The following is a 14176-nucleotide window of genomic DNA, read 5'->3' as shown; positions in this document are numbered from 1 at the left end:
AAAATTGGCGAGTCACACTTCCCTAGTTTCCCTTGTTAGAATTCTGCAGATTTATAAAACAGGTGAGTGTTATGAGTGTAGTGTAATTTGCTTGTAAATACTTTTTTTTCTTATTTGATGATAGTTCTCTACAGAATGGTTTTTTATGTCTGATTAAGAACTATAAGAAGAATTCTTTATTTTCCGCTTTTTAGCTTATAATTTTTTGATAAAAATTTTTGTCAAAATACTTTTTTTGAAAAATTAAATGGTATAACATTATGTGTTCATGTATACTTCTTGTATATCCTAATGTTTGAAGTAATATGATTCAGAAAAGTATGGAATAAAAATTCGGTACTTGCGTATTAACGCCACCGCCGCTACAGATTTGACGGTTTTTAAATGCCGCCAATCTGCACTTAAAATTTTTGAGACAAATCGTAAAATTAAACACTTTATTTAAAATCAAAGTAGTCAATCGGATTTCGGTGGAAAATGAGCTGATATAGAGTTTAGCATAGATTCAAAACAATCATATCGCCATATGAACTCTGATAAATGAGATTCCAAATGAAATAACATTTCCAAAACGTACGTTTACCAAGATAAAGTTTCATGTTGTGGGAAGTGATACATTTTCGTTTTTTCGGTAAAATATTTTGCAGGTATCCGTCTCATACAACAACGCCCGATAGTTCGTTGCGATCGCGAATAATTACATCATTAATTACTAGTAAAATTAACTTCAACATTTTATGCTTAAAGCTACCTTTAAAATAAGTATCTATCACAGATCTGAGTGTCGATCATTGACGTCATATTAAGATGTTATTGAGATGAGGAGAAGTACTCGTTTCTCTTCTGACTCAATTATATTTTTGGACAGCCCCAAAGTGAATGGGTTAGCATAAGTAAATCAAGCAAATAAATTAAATCAGTCAAAATAAACAACTGACTTGTATTCAAAATTGACATCTAATTTCACAATTTTATTTAATTCTTATTTGTGATTTTAAAAAAAATTAAATGCTGTCGATTTTAAAACATGCCGTTTATTTCTTATTACACTTACTCCGAGAATTGTTTATCTCTTTAGCCTTGGCACTTCAGTGTATGTTAGTATTCCGGTTGCTAATTTACAATTCAGCTGACTTTAACGACTCGTTGTCTTTTCTGTAGGTTTTTCTCTTCGTTGCAGTGGGTCGTCAATCGTCATAACAATGCAAGCTTTTATTCATTTTAAAGTTTATTATCTGAACTAAAAAAAGTTAAGAAGCAATTTTTTTTATAGCTGGATTGGAAAATTGCGTCCCGATTATAGTGACGTACACTAATTTGTAGCCGTCAGTTTATGCATAGTCGGTTTATATTATTACTATCTCTTTGGTACTTATTCATTTCGCCGACGCAGGTGATAAAATCGCCAATGGAAAGTGATTTGGCGCAAGTAAATTCGTGTTTTTTCGAAGACAGTTATTTTTTTTTAATGCAAATAAATAAGGAAAATAACTGAATTTACTTGCGATGTCGAAGAAGTCCTCATATTATTGTTATTTATATAAATTATACATGAAAAAACGAAATTATTAAGAAGCTACCGTGCATTTTCTTAACCGATTTACTATAATCCAAACTTAATTACGATATTGCACATTAAAACAGTGTTTAGAAAACATCTTAGATCGACTTCGACTACTTAATGTTTTTATTTTGAAATTCATCCGTGTTGTAATACAAAAATGGATGTTAAAAAACCATTCTATGAAATATTTGAGTTCTGGTTTTAAGTGAATCATAGTAAACTAATTTTAACTTCTTTAGAAGAGTGAAATGCTTTGTTTGCATAGGTACTTTTGCCAACTACAGTTTTTTTTCTTTTTGTAGTTACCAAAACTGGCACAATATGCAATTCTGTTTGCTGTATGTTCCCATTATAAGTCTAACGTCACAACTAAAAACTTTTATTTCAACATTGCTAAGGTAAATGTTGTTGGTAAGGTAAAATTGATGTTATTTTTTTGTTACTATTCAAACTTCGGAAAAGATAAGACGTAAACACGTAAGAAACAGACGTACGAGTAGACATATAAATATTTTTATTACATTGTTAATGGATTAAAAAAAAAGATTTGTGAAAATTAAGGAAGAATGAATGATGATGAAGAGTTACAGCAAAAATGTCCGGAAATTATGTATGGCAAGAAGTGAGCTAAAAAGGTTTTTATTTTTATTTTCAGCACGCATTTTTTTAAAGTTTTGTTCATTTAATATAAATATGACATTTACACGGGCTTCAGAATACACCACGTTATGATACTAATAGTGGTTGTTTGAAAACATTCATTTAAAAATTTTCTTATTAAATAGCGCCATCTGTTGATGAAAACAGTGACAAATTTCAAAATTCGATGGGAATAAACAACTGGCTTCCCAAGCAGAATCCGTAGATTTCCTAGATCTCCTTCGGTTTTTCTTTACTTGATTTATCAAATCATCGGCTTATTTTTTGACATTTGGGAAATAATCCGCATCTTGAAATTCTTATTAATTAAAGTATTTCCATGTGACGTTTCAGATGTAGAGCTAAGTGATCAGATCTCGAGAAAGCTTTCTCGCAGTTCGCACACTTGAAAGGTCGGTCTCCGGTATGTTTTCTAAAGTGCCTGGTGAGCTCGTCAGAACGAGCAAATTTCCAATCACATCCACGCCACGAGCAGGCATAGGGCTTCTCGCCAGTATGTGTCCTCACATGAGCTTTCAAGTGTGAACTCTTTGTGTAAGTCTTTGTACACCCGGCATGGGAACACTGATGGTAGGTCACTTTTCTCTTCGATGGTCTTCTGCCTCGTCGTGCTTTCTTGAATATTGCAACAGTTGGTTCAACAGTATCGAAATCACTGTAATCAGCTGTTACAGATTCTGGAAAAGTCCTGTGGTAACACTGAAATCGTGAATCCACACTGCTTGACTCCGTGTTTCCGGACATGGAATTTTTGGATGTATCCTGAATGTTTGCTGAAGATGACGGTTCAAGGGTATAACTAAATTCAAATTCTTTATTTTAGATTTTAGTTCTACTATAAGTGAAAAAGGTGTTTCTGTCAGATTATAAAATCTTCCATGAAACGAGAAAATAAAATAAAGAAATCTACAATTACAGCGCTTTTAGGAACTTATTCTTTAGTTTATAAGGAGTAATGGTGTATGTGATTCATAATATGCATTTTATAAAACATTGAATTAAATTTTAACTACAAGGAAAATGAAGAGAAAAAAAAGTATTTAAAATAAAAAAATAATTTTCTTTTTGTTGCAAAATGCAATTTTTTGTTCATTAATACACGACATTCTTAAAGAATAAACAGTTGAGAATTTAATTGAATTAAAATAAAACTAATAATGAAACGATTACAATGAAGTACCAAAATTCAATTAAACATAATAAAAGAAAACCATAAGCACATCATTCTAATTAGAAGTTAAGCTTTTTACCATACCGGGGCGCTAAAAGCGCTATGGCCAAAGTGTTGCCATTTTAACTCGCATTAATAAAGAAATTTGCCATCTTCTTTATGCTCTAGCATTAGAGTAAAAACTATAACTTCGTTAAAGTTGAATAATTAAACTTGATCTAACTTGGATCTCAAATTTTACTTTAAAAAAATTATTCTACGTTCAAAAGTAACGACTTGTGCAGTAAAGAGATTACAAAATTTATACTTTAGCATGAGTTTTTTTTTCTACACAGGAATGGTGTCGCATACCTTGAGTGATTTTTTTTAAAAGTAATAATGATTCAAATTAAGAAACTGTATTATTATTAAAAGAAAAAATAACGTTGTTCGAATTAAAGGAATCAGTGAAAATCTGAGGGTGGATGGAAGGATGAGTGAAAGTGAAAAAGCATGAGGCCGGGCATTATAGAACAACATTTGTGTTTGTGTACGTCAAAAAGATTCTTTTTTTAGAAGAAAGAAGAACTCGTTTTTTTCTTCTTCCTTTTTTAACGTTTTTTGTCTTAGAACAGGACATCCTTCTGAAACTAATACCAGTCGGCATTGAATAATCGTACGCTTACTCACATTATTTACCTAAATATACTATAAAATGTTTATCTTTTACTTTTAGTCTTCAATGCACAGGAGATGAAGCTTAAATATAAATCTGCAAGATGTAAAATGTAAATCTGCATAGCGCATTTACCCTAATGGTACGAAAATATAGTCCATACACTGTAAGAAGACGATTGATTCTCGAATAGTTAATTTTGATGCGGGCGGGGGGGATGGTAATTGTGCTGAAGAATCATCATTGCTCCATTAACGATCTTTAGACATGTTTCTACATATCCCCTATTTTAACTAGATTGTTAAAAAAAAATCTGTCATCTTACTAGAAAATTTCTAGGAAAAAGATTCTATACACTTTTCTAGAAGCGTTACTACATTAAACTTAGTACACATACTATGTTTTCTAAGTTAAATAAAGTAAATTTACTAGAAAAGTTTATGGAATCTCAGTTGCCTGGAGATTTTTTAATAATACTTCAGGTTTTCATTCTTACAGTGTAATGAGTTTTCAGGTATATTAAAGAAATTTAAACTATAGAACAAAAATTAATTAAGTTTAATAAGAAAAAACATGTAACCGTACTTATTATGGCCTTCAATGCAGCTTATTTTTAGGATTATAAAGCAACATAATTTTTTTAAAAAATATACTTAAAAAAATTTGATGATAAATATCTGTTTCAAAAGTTCTGATAAAATAAATCTATTTCAAAAAAATTATTTAAGAATAAATGAAAGAAAAAATTAACACGATTATAAGAATGAAAACAATTAACACGAATCATTGGCTTTGAGTTTTCTAGATTTTGATCAGATTGCATATTTATAAAGATAACCTAAAATCACAGTAATAAATATCTATTTAAAAAGCTATAATAATAAAAACGAAATTAGTTAAGCGTTTTAAGAATTATTATAGACATAAAAATTTATGCGAATTAATTTCTAAATTTTGCTAAGATAACATTTTTGTGAAGACATCATTCTTAGTTCATTCCATAAGAATAATTATAAAATAAAACCCTTCTCTTTCCTTCTATTTTTAATACCTATCTTAACGTTAATGACTCAAAAAATAAAAATTGTTTTTTACCAGAAAAAAAAGTAAGTATAAAGCTTTTTAAATACAAGAAAGTTCTACAAGAAAAATTAATTTCAAACGATTTATTTTTTCCTATTTTTAGCATATTAATTGATAAGTTTTTATTTTTAAGTTTTATAACATGATATTTAAATCTATCTTAAGTCATTTTTACACAGAGTTTAATTCTCGTATTTGGTATTTATTTCCAAAATTAATATTAACACATTTGGTTAATAGTAATTACGTCCACTATGTCAAATTTCATTGAAATATATCGTCTTCTCTGAAAAAGTATTTTATATACATTATTTAATCGTTTGGTTTATCCTGTCCTATCAAAATTATATAGGATATAGGATGAAATGTGCAAGCTGCATTTCAGATTGTTCTATTGGATTCTTAGAATAAATATTTTTTGATTATTTAAAATGGTAATAGTACATACATGATAGTTTGTTTTGTCATGATATTCTTGAAAGTTCCTTGTTTTAACGAATGTCGATGAAATATTAATATCTTCATCGAAATATTTTGGTGTTCCATCATCTAGTTCAGTCCATGTATAAGTTGAGTGAAATACACTTTCAAGATCATTTAGAACCTACAAATAAGAAAGTAAGCTAATAATTTTTGTCACATTTTAATAAAACTGTGCATAAAGATAATAGAAGTATAGGCGGCACTACAGCGTACAGCGGGGGTCCCTATTTGTTAGTAGTAGTTTATAATTTTTGTTTAAATATTTATTTGCAGTAAAAATGTAATATCTTTTACTATGCAGTAAAAATATAATGTATGTTTAAAATATTATAAACGTATTTTCATTGCATGGAGTTTCGAGATTTTTGTCACTTTAAAGGATTTTCCGAGGTAAAAATTCAAGATTACATTTTTTTTATATTTCCCTTGTTTAATATGATAAACGAGTGTTAAAATTAAAATGAAAAACTTTTTGTGCAGTGTTACGTTAATTATTAAGAATCAAAAAGAATGACACTGAATGCTATTTTGGAAATATTTTATGTTAGATAAATTTCATTTCGGAAATAAAAATTTATATGAAATTTAGAAATTAAAAATTTGATTGGGGCATTTTATATAGAATGATCAAACTACAATCAATAGGAAAGTAAAGTTATAAAAAATTGTAAATTGTATTTTATTATTCTTTAAGATTTTAACTTCTTTATATTAAGGTTTAATTTTCTGTTAGAAATATTTCAAGCATTGATAAAAGAATTATATTTACATGTAATAGAATAAATAATTTGTGTGTATGTGTCTATATACCGGAACCGTTGGTTCTAAAAATACGACATTCAGCATGAAGGTAAACAAATTGCTAAGCCCGATTTTCGAATTGTTAATTTTATTTTTTATCCAGCGACATTTGAAAAATGGAATTTTCTCATTGGTTTAGAGGAAACCATAAAAAGTAAACTATAAAAGATTCAGTTTTGTCAACAATTTTGAAGATAACATTCAATGTTTGCTAGCTTATAGCTCTATTAAAAAGGTTGCTTATTGCACGTTCTATAATAAATTTTTTTTATTCGTTATGCTAGGTTATCAGAATGATCAAGATAATCGGTGTAGCATAGCATTTCTAAGATTGCTTGAAATTACGTGTTAATTTTGTTAATAGCTATGCTTTCAACAGCAATTTGCCAGATGATACCTAATAAATTTCATCTTTATTTTGATAGGATGAATGACTAAGTACGTGTTTTGCTTAGTCTAAAAACGTAAAGCATCCGAGAAGGGCAACGAATAATAATAAGACAAACTTTGGAATTATTTTAGCTTTATTTTTGTTTCGGTATTTGTCATTCAGTTTTGTGCATGATTTGTTGTGTTGTTCAGTACTGATTTATTGATTCTTTTTTTTTTTTTTTTTTTTTTTTTTTTTTTNTTTTTTTTTTTTTACCCCTTACGAAGAACAGGTTTTCAGCTAGTTGTTAAATAAAAAGTAATGACGTCACGCAAAAATAAAGAATCGAATCATTCGAAAATTCAACCGTCAAACGATTAACAATCGTTAATCGTAAAACGATAAACTTCTCAAAAGTTCAAGAACTTTGGAGTGGGCTCCAAGAGTTTCGAGTGGTGGAACTCACCCGAAATAAATAAAAATCAATATTTTCCATTTTAATTCTTTCAAAACATGTGCATTTATGAAGAACTTTTAAAATAGTTATATAATTCGAAAAAATTACGATTAGCATATGACAAAGACCAGTTTTATGCTTTGCGTAGAAATTCAAATTAGTAATTTAAAATCGTGACACAATTATTATTATTATTTTTTTTAGTGTTTGAAGGGAAACACAATAAGATACTTTTAGAGTTAATTATTTTATAGCACGCAAGTAGCAGAAAATTAGATGTCTAACTTTAAGACCAATCCCTATAAAAATTGTAAATGTTTGCAATACATTTATATTTTCTTTATATATATTATATATATTTTATAACCGTCGTTGAACAGCCGACCGAATATTCAGTTTACTACTACTTATCTTCAACTCTAAATCCTGTAATTTTGATCCCAATCCAGAAGAGAAGGGAACTTCTGGATCATGTATTGGCAGAAATTGCCTTCGAGGAAGACTTTTTGATGGAACTTACCCGCAATTGCGTTTCATGGAGAGGAACACCCCGAAGACCTCCCTCATCAGCCTGACGGCAAAGGACTCTAACCCATGATCCGTCTACCACTGAGGATATTTTAAGCCAGGACTGTGATCGGTGCGAGCGGGGTGCGTAATTCGTATCGACCGTCCATCGCTGGGATTCGAACCCGGTTCACCTCCCTGGATGGAGAACGCTCTATCCCTTGAGCCACCACGGCTCTCTCTCTATATATTTAGTCATTGTTTGTTTTCTTTGAGCTAGAATCAGTAGAGCTACTTCCGAATCACTTCAGCTCTTAAGATTTAAATATTCGTTTGTCTGCCGACTTTTCGAAGAATCTAGTTCACAGTTTCTTTAATTCTTAATTTACATAATCCATCATGCAACAATTTCTGTTTTCAATATTTGAAACAATATTCCATGTAGGACAAAATGAACGATCGCTGCTGACCACTGGGCGACTAATGGCAAATGGCGATTAAACAATCGCCACCAGATCGTCAGGTCGGAAATACTCCTCTTGTGCATATTATTATTTCGAATAACTATGGAGTTATTTTGAATGTTTTATTATATTCTAAGAAATACTTTTCTTTTTTTTTTTAATTTTCTTTTCTTTATTTTAGAAATTATTTTTGTAATGTTAACTATATTTTGTGAAATGTTCTAAAAGAATTGATTAACATTATTTATATCAACAATTTTTTAATGGTTTAGAATTTTTAATTCTAAAAAAAGAGGCCACATATTTTTAAAGGTGGCCACTGTTAAATAGAAAATGCTGCAAGTGGCCACTAATAATAGTTAGCAAAATTTCCTTCATTTGCCCAACAATTCTTCACGAAAATGAATATCAGTACTGATTAAAAATTTCACTTATCAAAATACTCGACTTACCAAATTCAGAAGCTTACATCGTGAGTATATTGTTCTTGAGTTGTTAGTGTGTGTATTGATTTTGTGTTTGAAATTGACAAAGTTACAATATTAAACTTCCCAGCGCTAAGGGGAAACTAAAAAACTGGTGAATTCGAAAGAAATTAAATTTGAAAAATCACCGATTTATCAATGTAATAAAAAAGAAAAACATTTCTAATAAAGAATCTCTGTTAAAGATTTCTGTTACAAATAATTTGAATGGTAAAAAGAAGTTGAATTTTGGAGAAAAATTTACTACCAGTTTCTTTTTTTCTCATCACTTATAAGATTAATATTATGTATTATGGCAAGGTCCATTTCGGCTGGGTATCACCGAAATGTATTTTGCGAAAAATATTTAAAAAGGGTTACGGAAAATAAAAAATTTAAAACATTTTAAGTGCTAGTAATGCTTAAAATCAGTTTTTTTGTTTATCTGTTGTATATTTTTCATTTTAAATGAATATTAAGTTTAATTATGAGTAATTTTTTCTTTTCTTATCTTATTAGCATAAAATTCGAGGAGGGATAGTAATTAATCTCTTTTAAAATTTAATCAACAGTTTTGTTATCATATTTTTTAAAAAAAACCACCATATAATTAATTGCTTAAAATAAAACAAAATCGAAAAAAATAAAATAAAACAAGTAGCCTGAAAATTCATCCAAAATGCCATTGCATTGATACTCAAACGACCTTGGAAATCCAGGTAGCAAATTAAGATAACTTGTATTTTTTCAATACTCCAAAGCAGATCCTATTCTATCAGACGACAGCGCAAATTGAAATGAAATTAGAAAATTGCTGTCAAATGCCTTTTTCAATCTTTGATAAATAATTTATGAGACTGCTATTCATCTGTTATTTTAATTCATCACATATTCGACGCACGTAAACCTGAACTTTTTTTAATCTCCAATAGAACTTGGGGGGATTATTTTTACTATTATTTTATTCTGAGGATTAAGTTTCAACAGTGTTTAGGAAGAAGTAAGACTTTCTTTCGTACCCTCAATAGAATTATCACATTTTATTAATTTCTTTTGCGTCTAATGATTGTGTATCACGCTATATTATCGAATGATATTTTTCGATTATGTTGACCAATTTGTCATATTAATGTCCATGAAATTGATAGTCGCCAGAAAGTCATTTGTGTTTTCTTCATTATCTTATTAAATTTTAATCGGGACAGCAACGATTTGTCAATTTTGTTTCTGGAAGTACAGAAATTGTTATGGGTCATTGCTCAAAATATTTGTTTGCTCAGCAATATTAAGAATATAACATTCGTTAGTTCAGCAGCACTTTGATTTACACTGAATAACAAATCTTTTGTTGCGTTTATACAAATAACTTGATCTTGCCTGATCCGGATGTGGTGATTTCGAAACTGAAATTAGTTTTGTTCCTAAAGCTACAGAATTTTTTTTCATTGACACTTTTAGCCTAATTTTTGCTTGAATATACAAGTTTAAAAGCATAATTTATATGTTTAATTACGAATATTTCTTCATTTTTTTTTTAAATACAATTAGCTGGTTAAAGGGAAAAGCATTATAAAAGCACAAATCAAGTTTAGAAATGGACATACTATAGTTTCGGCTCTCTAACGCTCTGAACAAGAACCTTCCTCAGTCTCTAAACACCAAAATGTTATTTCTAGCACTAAATATGAGTGTGCAAGACGTCAAATGACACTTCTCAGTGCAATTAGTAGTTAAGTGCTTAAGCACTGGGGATGGTTCTTGTTTCATTTCTTGTCACCATTTTTGAATTTTATTCACGTTGTTTTTCACATTAGTCTATAAAGCTCAAAACATACCCTATCCTTTTGTGAATTAACTGAGCTTTATAAATTTTAATTAAATTTACCCTAGAAACAAACGATTTTTATAATTGTCATAAATGACATTAATGTTTTAAACCAATTGCCAGATTTCTCATCTGTATTTCTGAAATCATTCAACATAGTTCGTTTTAAGTTTAATTTTGAAAGTTAACAATCAACAACTCATTTCAAATTGGTAATTTTAATATGGTATTTCATATGGTAATTTTAAATTTAGTTTTAATAGTTAACCTAAAGCAACTCAATTCATTCATTTTATTTTGCTGCATAATTTTTAATTTTTCTTTTTTCTTTTCGTATTATGATATTATAATAAGTTATTAGAATATTTAAAAGTGCCAATAAGTTATAGAGTAGTCCGGTAAGCCAGTAAGTTATAGAGTAGTAATTAATAAAATTTTTTAAGATTTAATATTAATGGCAGTTGTTGTAATTACTATTGTTGAGAATAAAGAATAGTCTGTTAGCATAAACACACATAAGAAACAACATGCAATCTCTATTAATATATCGAATAATGATTTAAACATTTTGTGAAAAAAAAAGACTATTTATTATTTATTCAATGATGTTTATACAATTAGTATTCATGCCATAAAATTGGCTATCATGCTGTGAGGCTCACTGTCTAAAATTAGCAACAGAAATGAAGAAACATAATTTTCATCTTAAATTATCATCACAAAAAAAGACATTTTCGTGATCTATAATTGAAGTTACGAACTCAATGAACAAAATGTCCTGTTCACGAGTTAATTTCTATTGTGATATCTGGTGTATTGGCTTATTGAATACATATTCCAGAATTTTTAACCACACAATTATAATGTCTTTGGGTTAGTCACCATTTTCAAAATCTTCACAATATTGATCGACAGCGGAAAAATATTTCATGAAGCACATTGAACACCATGTCCTGTCAATGTGTTAGGGTTTTTTGGCGTCAAAATCAGGAAAATCTCCACAATATTGACCACAGAGAAAATATTTTATGCAGCACATTAAACACAATGTCCTGTCAATGTGCTAAGCATTTTTTTAATGTCAAATTCGGGAAAATCTCCACAATATTGTCCGCAGAGAAAATATTTATGCAGCACATTAAACATAATGTCCTGTCAACGTGCTAGGTTTTTTTTTATTTGTATCAAAACCACTTATGTATCACAATCGGGAAAGGGTCAAAATCGAGTGAGTGTCTAAATCGGGTAAGAGTCAAAATAGGTTAAATGTCATAATCGGAATTTTTGGAAAACTTTTCAACGTATCTATAATAAGGAACTTTTGTTCCGTTTCTCTCTTTCACACTTTTGGAAATCTCTCATCATCCGTTTGTAGTGTTCAGTTGAAATTCCCATAAAATTGAAATCATGTTTTACAGGCCTATTCTTCTTGATGTCAAGTACAGCCCGTCCTATAATAACATAATCTCTGATCTTTAAGGGGAACTTTTCGAATTTAACATTCCTTATAGTTTCCTCAGTTTTTTTATCCAATTTCTTATCAAGAGCCTCTGAAGCTCTGTCGTTTTCAACAGTTTTCTGCTCAGCAAGAACATCGTTCCAGTCTCTTAACTGGAACTCATTATCAATTTCATCTGCAGTGTTTTTCTCTAAAACTTCTTCAACATATTTAGCAGTTTCCTCAACCACTGCAGTTTCATTATCCCATTTCTTAACCAGAGCCTCTGCAGCTCTGCTTCTTTCAACCATTTCCTGCTCGTCAAGAACTTCGTTCCAATCTCTCAACTGAAATTTATAATCAATTTCAGCATTTCCTTCATTTGCAGTGTTGTTCTGTACCACTTCCGCAACATATTTAACTACTTCCTCATCCACTGCATTCTTTTCATCCAATTGCTCATCCAGAGCCTCTGCAGAGCTGTTTTCCTCAATCGTTTCTTGCTCAGCAAGAACCTCGTTCCAGTCCCTCAACTGGAACTTATCTTTATCCTTCTTTCCCTTGGAACTAAATTAAAATACAATCTGAATTTGTCTTACTCTTACCTATAACTAAAATATTTAAATCAAACTAAAAAAATGGTTTAAATATATTTCTAATCCTTTCGTAAATTATAAAGCTAATATTCATAATTTGATTTTTAACTATTAACTTTAAGGTAAAAAAATTATTGATGTTGCAAATACTTTCTCAACTAGAAAGAGGATTTGTATTTAGATTTTTAATGTTTTTGCACATTATGAAGATAATTTTCATTTGTGTCTAATAATAGAAAAAATTATATCGTTAGAAGAAGAATCGTCAGAAAAAAAAAATCAGTTTAAAGTTAACACACTGCAATTCTTAGAAGGTTAAAAAAATTCTAGAAAAATTACCGCTTTGTATGGTAATCAGATTCCTGGTTAAAAAAACATATTTATGATTAATAAAACCTAAACATTTTTTCAAAAATTATATAACCATATTTGATTGTTATTTTTACCGAAATCATCACCAGAGGGTTTCGGTAAAAAGTTACCGAATTTTTGTTGTTCCCTAAGAGCATGAAGAATGGTAAATTTTACCATATTTTGATAGTTCATACCCTACTTTTTTTGTGTGGTGATTAACTGATATTACATATTATTGATAATTTTCTTGGCGTAAAGACATAACTTTCACAATAATATAATTAAATTTATTTATTATCAAATTCAAAATATTTTGTTGTTATTTTTGAGTTGAAAAGCTTATTTATACTTTGCTTCAACTTTTTTACTGTAGAATTTAGTCCGTATTTCATGAATAAATAAAATCTAATCTTTAAGAAAGTTTTTCTAGACATTACAAAAAAATTAAGCTAACAAAATTATAAAATAACAAGTTTATTATCAGAAAATACGTGTTTGAATTTTAGTTCAAAAAAAAAAGAACCTTAGAAACAAAATTATAGTTTAAGGTGAATGAAAGGGATGTTGCTAAGAAGTAATAATAAGTAAAGAAAACTAAATAATAATAAAATAATTATTGCAGAATATGAAAGAAACTGAAGACATACTTTGTGTTAATGAAAGTACAGTAAGTATGACTCGCCAATTAAACTGAATTTTTAACCATAAATTGAACTTTAAAGCTAGAATAAAGGATTGCACAAGTTATTTAGCCTTTCCTGGAACGCTTATAATTATAATTGCATGTAATATTTTCTTAATTATTAATGTATTTGAAATATTACATCAATAGTCATTTGTAATAAGCGTTTTTATCAGTTTTTATTTGAAATATTCATATGTCAGTCATTTTTATGAATTTCTTAAAAAATCATGAAAAAAGTTATATTGTTTTTTATTTGATGACTTTATAGATTTGCATTCAGCAAATATTTTAATATACGCACTTGTAAAGAGATTTTTTTCCTCGAAGAAAAATTGTGCTGTTTTAATGGAATTCTGCAGTGTGCTTATCATTTTATGAATTTTACAACTTTACCAAATGAAACAAATTGCTTTAAGAAAAAAACATTATTGGAGTAGTTTTTCAGTTTCTTTTTTAATAATCAAAATAGTATTAAAACAATTCGATGTCAGTGCTAATAGGTTAAATTGAATTTGATAAAAGTTTGTAATTATTACATCAATATCTAAATAAAATTAATACATCACTACCTTTAGATAGTGTTTATATATATATACCTC

General features: G+C 28.8%; 1 non-coding gene across 1 annotated transcript in view; it reads right to left on the bottom strand.

Annotated features, from left to right (window-relative positions):
* Positions 1-2063: 2063 nt before the first annotated feature.
* Positions 2064-14176, bottom strand: part of LOC107456241 (uncharacterized) — a 19452-nt gene continuing 7339 nt past the window's right edge. The window contains exons 2-3 of the transcript XR_011638154.1: positions 5582-5737; positions 2064-3056 (exon numbers count right to left, since the gene is read on the bottom strand). This is a non-coding gene — a transcript (uncharacterized protein). The remainder of the gene's footprint in view (positions 3057-5581; positions 5738-14176) is intronic.

The sequence above is a fragment of the Parasteatoda tepidariorum genome, chromosome 1, assembly GCF_043381705.1.
Source record: "Parasteatoda tepidariorum isolate YZ-2023 chromosome 1, CAS_Ptep_4.0, whole genome shotgun sequence".
NCBI lineage: Eukaryota > Metazoa > Arthropoda > Arachnida > Araneae > Theridiidae > Parasteatoda > Parasteatoda tepidariorum.
This window is presented reverse-complemented; position numbering and strand designations above follow the sequence as displayed.